At 41.0% G+C, this 10,361-nt stretch overlaps 1 pseudogene; it reads left to right on the top strand.

Annotated features, from left to right (window-relative positions):
- The first annotated feature begins 9,255 nt into the window (after nucleotides 1-9,255).
- Nucleotides 9,256-10,183, top strand: LOC145350459 (HHIP-like protein 2; annotated as a pseudogene).
- The last annotated feature ends 178 nt before the right edge of the window (nucleotides 10,184-10,361 follow it).

A 10,361-nucleotide genomic window follows, 5' to 3' on the forward strand; every position in this document is an offset into this window, starting at 1 on the left:
CTTCCTATGTCTGTGTGGGTTTCCTTCGGGTGCTCCAGTTTCCTCCCACAGTCCAAAAATGTGCAGGTTAGGTGGTTTGGCCATAATAAATTGCCCCTCAGTTTCCCAGATATGTAGGTTAGAGGGGTTAGTGATGGGAACTGTGTAGGGTTACGGAGATAGTGGAGAGGGCCTGGCTAAGATACTCCATTGGTGAGTCAGTGCTGGCTCGATGGGCCAAATAGCTTCCTTCCACACTGTATTGATTCTGGGATTCTGCAAGACCTGTCTTGCCGCTATAGAATTTGCAGTGAAAGTTTGTGCTAGCAGGATGGCCCTGAAAATGCCACCCATAAAATCAGAATCGGGTCATTCAGGAGAGAAATTAGGAAACACTAATTCATGGGGTAGTAGAAATGTGGAACACTCGCCCACAAAAACTGCACCAAATGGTACCTCAGTTAATTGTATAAAAATTAAGAGATGACTGGTTAAGGTATTGAGTGATATGAAGCCAAAGCAGGTAAATGGAGTTAGGAATCAGATCGTGTTGAAGGGCAGAACATACTCGAGGAGCTGAATGACCTATCACTGTTGCTATGTTCCTGTGAATCCAAAATGCTACATTTCTTTGACTTTAGAACTATTAATAAATTAATAGACCTCAGAATGTCTGCTGTGGGAAATACAAAAAGACAGCATGTTTTTGGTTATTGTCTGTTGAGATGAGAGTGGAAGGACTCTTGCTCTGTACGGAAGCTCTGCTATAATCAAGATGATGATGCTTGACCTCCCTCAACAACATGCGATTTGCCTTCCTAGTTGTGTGTTGTACTTGCGCACTAACTTTTGTTCCTTGAAGGAATGCATCTCAATCTCTCTGAACATCAAGTTTTATAAGTTTCACAACTTTTAAACAAGTTCTGCTTTTGTATTCTTACAACTACATTCTTTCTCGCATTTTGCTCAATCTGCCATCTTATCGCTCATTCACTTGGCTATCTCTGCAGCTCCTATCTCCTCACAGCTTGTATTTCCACCTACTTTGTATCATAAGCAAATCTAGACATACCCTGCCTTTTTGTCTGAGTCATTAATATAGATTATAAATAGCTGAGGCCCCAACATTGATCCTTGCAGTACTCCAATAATGACAGTGCTTCTTGTCCATTAACCAATCCATTATCCATGTTAATATATTACTCCCAAAACCATGACCCCTTCTTTTGCCTATTAGTCTTTTGTGTGGCACGTTTATTGAATGTATCTTAAATATCTAGATACACTATATCTATTGGTCTCCCTTTATCTACTTGACTAGTTACATTTTTTGTAAAACAATGTTGCCTTTGATCAGACAATGACTCTGTTTGCATTGTTAAGACTTCCTTAATTCTGGCATTTCCTTGACAACTGATGTCAGGCTAACTGGCCTGTAGTTTCCTGTTTTCTTTTTCCTCTTTTTGAATAATGGTGTTACATCAGCTTCCAATCTGCTGGGTCTATTCCAAAATCAAGGGAAAATCATAGCCAATGTGTCCGCTATCTCTTTTAGAACACAAGGATGTTTATCGTCAGGCACTGTAGGTTTTGTCAGATTTTTGTCCCTTAAGTTTCTCTCATACTTCTTGCCTGGTGATGTTCATTCTCTTAATTTTCTCACTCTGTTTATTGCTGAGGTTGTTTCTGTTATGTAATTTGATCTTTAATTCCATTAACCTGTTTTGGTGTAAAACTTCCCCTGATGGGGGAAAGTAAATATACTGCCAAATACTTGAGGAAATGCGTTCATCTGCACCCACAGGAGGGTTGCCTTCTCTGAGCATTACTGTGGGAGATGGAAGTACAAAGCTGTTATGGCCTACAATCAAAATAGGAAGCCCTCTTAATTATGTTTATAAACATTTGAGGCTTTGGCAAGGTTTTGTTGTAAATGTTAAACAAATATTAGTTCACACCCTGCCTCCCTTTGTCCGCGAAGGTCAGTATTTGTATAGTTATAAAAAAATGTTTCATTCAAGAAAAGAACAGAAATAGAACTGGAATCTGGCATGGAAATGCACTGCAGGAACTCGCCAAGGCTTCTGAGACAGCACCTTCCAATCTCAAGACCGCTATTATCTAGAAGAACAAGGCAGCAGACACATGGGAACACCACCACCTGAAAGTTCCACTCCAAGCCGCTCACTATCCTGACCGGGAACTATGTCGTCGTTTGTTCTCTGTCGCTGGGTCAAAATTCTGGAACTTCTCTAACAAGCACTGTGAGTGTATCTACACTACGTGGACTGCAGCTGTTCAAGAAAATAGTTCACCACCACCACCTTGAGGCCAGTTGGGGATAGGCAATGAATGCCTCGACAGCAATGTTTATATTTCATGTTTTTTTTAAATCTCAATCGTGCAGCCCTCCTAGGATCCTTTTCACAGCATATCCTGAATTTGGATAAAGTTAGCAAAAATTATAATGTGCATTTGAAGGACTATTGTGAAGGCTGAGCGAAGGAGGGAATTCCATGGAGGTTATGGCAGCAAAAGCAAGAGACCAGAAATGGAGGAATGCAAGGATCTCAAAAGATTGTGGGGATGGGAAATTTACAAAGTAAAAATGGTGACATGGACAGGGTGTGGCTGCTCAGCCAAGAAGGGATTTGGAAATAAGGATGTGGACTTTAAGGTGTTTTCAGAGCAGGAGCCAGTGGACTGGGGGTGACGGGTATTTGCTACGCAAAGAAAACAGATTTTTAGCTAACCGCCTGGTGTAAGACGACCATTATTTTGGACCACCCTTATGAAAATCACTCATTTTCACTTGCCAGTCCTTATCACTGGTTTTATGCTTAGCTAGCAGGGGAGGGACAGTCCAATGAGATGCTGAGTTCCAACTACACTTCGCAGTCATTGAGGTTCCCACCCTTAGCACAATTTTCCCGCAGTGTAAGTTCCAGATTTGTAAGATAAATAAATATGCCCAAAAAATACAAGATCCCAAACATTTTTGTTCAGTCGTAGGACATGGAAATTGCTGGCTGGACCAGCATTTATTGCCCATCCTGAGTTGCCCTGGAGAAGGTGCTGATGAGCTGCCTTCTTGAATCACTGCAGTCCACTTCTTTTTGATTTGGACCAGCCTTATGGAAATCACTCATTTTTACTTGCGGACTTTAAGGCATTCTCAGAACAGGACCCAGTGGACAGGGGTGATGGGTATTAACTACACAAAGATGCCATTGCTTTCACTACACGAAACAGATTTTTGATTTCCCCATAATGCTGTTAGGGAGGGAATTCCAGGATTGTGACCCATTGACTGAGAAGGAATGGCGATATATTTCCAAGTCAGGGCAGTGAATAACTTGGAGGGAAACTTTCAGGTGGTGGTCTTCCCATGTATTTGCTACCCGTGTCCTAGATGAAAGTGGTCGTCTAAGGATCTTTGGTGAATCGCTGCAGTGCATCTTGTAGATAGTATACAGCTGCTACTGAGTATCGATAGTGGAGGGAGTGGATATGGTGCCAACCAAGCAGGATTCCAATTGAAGGAAGAGTGAAATAAACACATTTGGCTTCTTGTTGATAAACATTGAGGTGCAAGGCCTCAGTGTAACTGTTAGAGTGTCTGATCTGTTTAATTAAATTAAAAACTTTTACATTAACAGCTCTGTCATGAATTTTCGATCAGCCTGCACATAATGGGAAAGTTGGAGATAGAATTCAGAGCATAACTTTCCAAGCTGGGCTCAAAGGGCCCTAAAACGGAAGTGAGGGGTCCCTAGGAGTTTAAAAAGTCATCAGATTTCTGTCCAGGGTTGAGATCGCTTTGCACTGAAAACACAGGTAGGTAACTTCCTTCAGGTCTTTAGTCCTCGTTTGCTTGTATGTACAAGCAGCCCATGTGTTAGTGTTTGGATTATAGATAAACCCTTTAAACCAGATTCTCCTCTGCAATTCTGCTCTCAGTATGGTACATTTGGCTGTTGTAATCAGGGGAAGGATAATGAAATCTCACAGAAATATAGGGCAGTCATGGAATTTTTGACTTCAATGAATATTAGTGGTGTGGAAAATTTATGAAAGAGATCTTGTAAGCATTAATATCCCCTTGTTAGGGATATTTATTCATTGCACTTAGTGGAATTCCATACTCCTTGTAAATGTTTTGAGTTATGTGCCTAAATTGCAATATGAAACCAATTCATAAAGAGAATAGTTTCATCTTCGATTGTTTGAATGGAAGAACTTGCACTTATATTGTGTCTTTCATGGTTTTAGGATGGTCTAACATCAGTCACAGCTAATAAGGTAGCATTTCTGCTACTCACAATGTAGCGAAATGCAACAGCTGCTCTGTTCAAGAAATATCATAATCAGCAATAAGATAAATGGCCAATCTGTACATTTCAATGTTTTTTGAGGTGTAAATATTAGTGGGGACACCAGAATAACTCTTTAAACTTTTGCTGAAATAATGCCAATAGTTTTTTTTTCATCTCCATCAGAGAGAGAGATTGGGCTAGAACAAATTGGCTGGAAAATTCCGGCCTTTCATGTCCCGCTGCATGTACAGATGGAGAATTTGGCACTCAGCCAAATCTCCATTCACTGCAGTGGGACCAAAGAATCCCACCGGCATGAACAGCCGGAAAATGCTAGCCAAAATGTTAGAAATACTCAGCAGATCTAGTTGAATCTGTGGAAGAGAGAGACAAAATTAATTTGGGTGGGGAATGGGGGAGGTATTTTCCTGGCCTCCTTGCCTGCCAAGCTCTTTTTGTTACAGCCACAAGATTCCTTCTCCCCACTGAGTACAGGAGATCCCTCCAGCCTTTAAACTCCTGCACCAGATCTCCAGGTCCTGAGTGCAGAACCTGTGACCTGCCCCTCCATGTGAATCACACCACTCATCTGGAATATTCTTCAACTACATGTTGGAGTCTTAATCTCCAGTTGTGCACGGGCAGATGTTTCTGGTTGGGGTTGGGTTGGGGCTGTACAGTGGGGTGGAGGGTTCTTACCTTCAGATTGTGGATTCCAAATTAACTAATTCAGCAGCAAGCTTTTGTGAATTCTAAAATAAAGCAGGTTATTTATTCTGGCACACTTACTGTGAATTAACTATTACATATATATATTCTCATTCAAAACCTCACAAATATTAGAAACAATTGAAGGTAATATACTGTTAAAGCTTATAATTATCTCAGGTTCTTTAGTGACAGGCCTGTAGTTTCTTTGATGAAGATGATGATAATCTAAAGTTGAAATGAAGATCTTGTAAGCTCAGAGAGTCTCAGCAGGCTGTTAAGTTCTTACAGTCGAAGTTCCAGGAAGTTGGTTCTCAGGTAAACCCAAAACGGGAACATACGGGTGGGAGTCCTTCACTCTGTTGGGTTCTCATGCTTACAGGGTATTGCTATTCATTATTTTAGCTGTTTGATGGCTCACAGCTAAATCAATGGCTTCTGGTAGAACGCTGTCCGCAAACAGTTTCTTGCTGATTTTAAAAGCAGGCTACAAAATGGCTTCATCATCATGTGACTTCACAAATTCAAAGTTTTTTTTCAAATAAGGGATCGGTGATAAACAGAGATTCACTCAGTCTAATCTGGATGAGGAAAACCATCATGATGAAACAAAAGATTAATAGGATCCATTCGCATCCACCTTTACACACGTTAAGTTTTGATGTTCCTTTTCATCTTGGACAAAACAGAGAGACATATCATCTAGATCAGCACTCATCCTTGTCTGTTGATCCATCCTTAAGCAAAGGGATGTGTGAATTTCCTGAATGCCAATATTTAAAGTAGGCATCTGCTAGGACTGTTTGGAGCTCAGATGCCGAAAATTACGTGATTTGTAGCAGCCTTTTTAATAATCTATTTCTGTTCGGTTTTAAAATATAAAAGTATTGACTGAAAGTTCATAATAAATTCAGATATGACACATTTAAAAGTTTTCACTATCCAGACTACTTTTCCAAAATGTCAAGCGTAGTTTAATTAATGCTACAATTTAATGTTGGCAGATATTAATCTATGATGCCGTGATGACTTCAACCGGGCTAATGAGGTTGGCTTGCTAGAGTATGAGCGGTCTGATGAATCTTAATTGATGGTTAAATCAGGGAGCCTCCTGTTCCCTATTTAAAACAGGTGTATCAGACTCCCAGCCTGCATTCAGCCAGGAGCAACTGGAGAGCTGGCTGTGTACAGATGTATGGTGTAAATAAAGTAACTTGGTGACGGGACTTTAGCCTCTGGAGTTATTACAAATGCAAACATAGCTGAAGTAGAAAATCTAAACTTTCCTGTGGAAGGTCCATGGTGGGACATCTCCTGCAGCATGAATAACCAGCTGGCCGACATTCACAACTTTTACTTACATGACAACGTTCACGTCTCCTCCCACACAGCCTTGCAAACCTTACCCTTCCTTTTTCTCCAAGTGGCTGCCCTTCACAGCTGCTCTTTATATAAAGCTCAAGTCATAAAAAACCCGCCTCCACATTTGGACCACATCTGCCTCTGAACTGTTTCCTTGGCAGGCCCAATTCCAGTCTGCACCAGCCAGGGAATATGAAAAAGCCCCTCCGGAGCCATCTTTTCCTGAGGCTGACACGTAGAGCCAGGAATCTTTCCATTCCATTACCCAGTTCAAACATGAAAATCTAGTCTCTTCTTGGTTATTTTCAAAGATGAAGGTGCAGTGCTCAGAAAGCTCATGATTCCCAATAAACCTGTTGGATTTTAACCTGGTGTTGCGAGACTTCTTATTGTGCCAACTTCAAACATGTGCAGGTTAGGTGGATTGGCTATGCTGAATTGTCCCATGCTAAATTACAGGGATAGTCGGGAGAGAGCCTGGGCAAGATGATCTGTCAGAGAGTTGGTGTAGACTTGAAGGGCTAAATGGCCTCTTTTGCATTGTAGGGATTCTATGATTCTTTGACTCCATGTTTCCACAGCCATCCTAATATAGATCATGCTTATTCTGACTGTAGTTTGATTAATGATTTGTATAACTGAACAGGCAGGCAAAACTTCAATCTAATGTTTAATCTAAAGCTTGTCAATTCTGACAGCTTAGCACCTCCTCAGAGCAGAACATGAGTGTTAGTACAGATTACAAATTCAAATTCTAGAGCAAAGCTTGAAGTCACAGTCTATTGGGAAGACCCGCACATCTACTGAACCGAATCCTTCACTTACTGCAGCCAAGGTTTCTAATTATTTATTAAAAAAGGAGAGAAAGCATATTTAAAAATTACTATGATGCAAATTAATTCCAACTGCAGTTCACCTTCCATCTGTTTTTTTACTGCAAGATGGTTGAACATAGCTCAGATTGACATTGTTTGAGATCCCCTCTTTCACATGGAACCTTAAACAGGAGTTACTTCTATTCAGGTAAACAGGAAGAGTTCTGTGACTGTACGTAAGTGACGAGAATCTTGAAACTGGAGGAGTAGATAGATATACTACCCATGTACTGAACTCAATAAAAAATAGCAAGCGGTTAAATAAATCATTGAAAAGGGTGATGGAAGCTCGACCCTCATCTCGATGGAATACAGATCATTTGATGTTATATGATAGTTGCATAAAACTGCATGTGAAGTAAACATTTTAAGAATCCTTGCCTTGGAAGAGCTACAATACAAATTCACCAGGACGATGAGCTTGGAATGCTATGAGGATAGGTTGTATGGTTAGGCTTGTATTTTCATGGATATACAAGAGTTAGGGATGATATCATTATTAAAATATATTCTTATGTTATCTCTGGAGAGCATGGTGGCACAGTGGTTAGCACTATTGCCTCACTGTGCCAGGGACCTAGGTTTAATTCGGGCCTCGGGTCACTGTCTGTCTGGATTTGTACATTCTCCCCGTGTCTGTGTGGGTTTCCTCTGGGTGCTCCAGTTTCTTCCCACAATCCAAAAATGTGTAGGTTAGATGGATTGGCCATGCTAAATTGCCCCTTAGTGTCAGGGAGATTAGCAGTGTAAATACGTAGGGTTATGGGGATAGGCCCTGGATGGGATTGTTGGTACAGGCTCAATGGGTCAAATGGTCTCTTTCTGCACAGTTAGGATTGCCTGATTCTATGACCAACAAAGCAAAAGAACCTAATTTACCATATGAACCCAACAAGCAAACCAAAGGACAACATTTTATAACTTTTACCTTAGCAATCAAATCAAAATGAATTAACAGCCAAAATTATGATCCATCTAAATTATGAATTACACATTAAATAGAAGATATAATAGAATTTATTGGCCAGTCCATTTAGCATAGGTGACTCTAATTTCAACCACAACGACTTTCCTTTCAAAGTTCTGAACTTCCTTAAGTAGAATTCCAGTTCTTTTTCTTCAAGGATGTAGTCACCAATATCATCTGCCAGCAACTTGAGTTCCATTGGCACGATCTTCACCAAGGTGGCAAAACCTCTAGAGCTTTGCTCATGCACCAACACTGATTGTGTGGACTCCCAGAATTACCTTTATCTGAAACTCAGCAACAGCCTGTCTTTCCAGTTATGGCCAATCAGTTACTTTAGTTGAAGTAGCACAATATCCAAATTTATTTTATCTCTGCTCCCAGGTCCAGCCTTCATGTTCACCTTTTTCTGTTGTGTCAAAACCCCTTCGCCAGCACATCTAACCATATGGATCCTGATTTTGTTGCACCCCCAGGTCACATGAGCCTGTTTCACATCCATGCTCTATAACATGTAAGGCTGTCACTGATACCACACCCAGCAGCACAGCCACTCCTCCATTCAAAGCTCTTGTCTGGCGTCCACTCTGCTGTCATTGAGCTCCAGGGATTGGTTCAGGCAGTGACTTCTGACCAAAGTTTGGTCACCTCCCAAAGATCTGCCCCTGCTACGTCTTGCTCCCTCAGGCGACTCCATCATATTGACCTGTAACTTCTGAGCTCCAGGGTATCATAACTGGAGGAGGCACCCCAAAGATGCATTGGGAAACACCACTGCCCAGAGGTACCCCGGTAAGGAATGCGTGGTAATTGGCATTGGGCAATTATCTTGCATGGGAAACATCTGAAATTGTGATTTAAATCCCAAATTGCAAATGTTCCAACTGTCTAACAGTAAGAGGTACCCAGATAAAGTTAGAAAAATTAAATCCACTTTTACTTCTGGGTGACTATTATACTGAAACCCCCTGCCTCCCACCCAACTGCCTCCCAAGACTTGACACTTGGGCACCCATTACATTGCATTGTCCTCACTCAACCTTTCTAGATGAGAAAGGAGCAGTTTCAGTTCCAGGTAAGTTGTTAGGAGTGGAGCGTCAATCTGACTCTGAGTGCCACTCCATGGAACTTACAGGCAAAAATGATTGGATAAATAAAGAGTAACCTCCTGTCCTCCTGTCTCTGTCTCTCAGGATTGATATATTACAAAATTCTGAAGGTGTGAAGAAAGGTTTAAATACGTAATGCAACAATTATCTTCAATCTATTGGCATAGTTTCAAATCATATTTAAACATATGGTACAAAGAGATGGCAACGCCACTTAATGACAGATTTCCAACTTGTCTTTGCTTCTGTACAGGAGTGTTCCCCTTTTACTGCACACCAGTATGATGCAGAAGACTCTCTTACACCACTTAGAAACATTCCAGAATTCTTCTTCAACTAGTGTTTAGAATTTCATCTAAACTGTTGCTCGTCCAGTCACCTATTGATGAAGGACTGGCAGATTCAAGAATTGTGCCAAAAGTGTAAGAGCTAATTCTGTAACTTGTTCCAGCTTCTTGACCCAGACTACTGCTTTCCCAATGTTCTGAAGAACACAGACTTGAACCAGAATCTTGACTCAGAGGTGGAGGATCGACAGGGCTGCCTGCACCTTTGTCTCCAAGAGGTTGCCAATGGCTCTTATGACTTATACTAATGATGGTACCCATCGTTTATTTGTAGCTGAGCAGCTTCATTTTGTCTGGATCTATTTGCCAGCTGGAACCCAACTGTCTGAACCATTCCTTGACTTTACAGAGATAGTATTGACTTCTCCTTTGGTTGGTGATGAGCAAGGATTCCTGGGATTGACCTTTCATCCAATATTCAAACTTTTACATGTATCATTCCATGCTGATTAAGGGCAAGGTGGTTAAACATGTGAAGGAGGTTCAGATTTACATTCAGTGGTCGTGCACAAAAATCTAGACATGAAATAGTTGGAATAAATTGATGGACATAGGGATATGTTTTGGGAGATCATAGTAGACTGGAAAGAAGCTGAAATCTCATGAAGATGAGATTTCCTAAGAAGAGTTAGTTTGTTAGCATTACACCATTGTTCATTAAGAAATGAATGGATATGTCTGTGAAAGCGAGTTTTGGT

The sequence above is a fragment of the Carcharhinus amblyrhynchos genome, chromosome 12, assembly GCF_965287045.1.
Source record: "Carcharhinus amblyrhynchos chromosome 12, sCarAmb.v2.hapA, whole genome shotgun sequence".
NCBI classification, from domain to species: domain Eukaryota; kingdom Metazoa; phylum Chordata; class Chondrichthyes; order Carcharhiniformes; family Carcharhinidae; genus Carcharhinus; species Carcharhinus amblyrhynchos.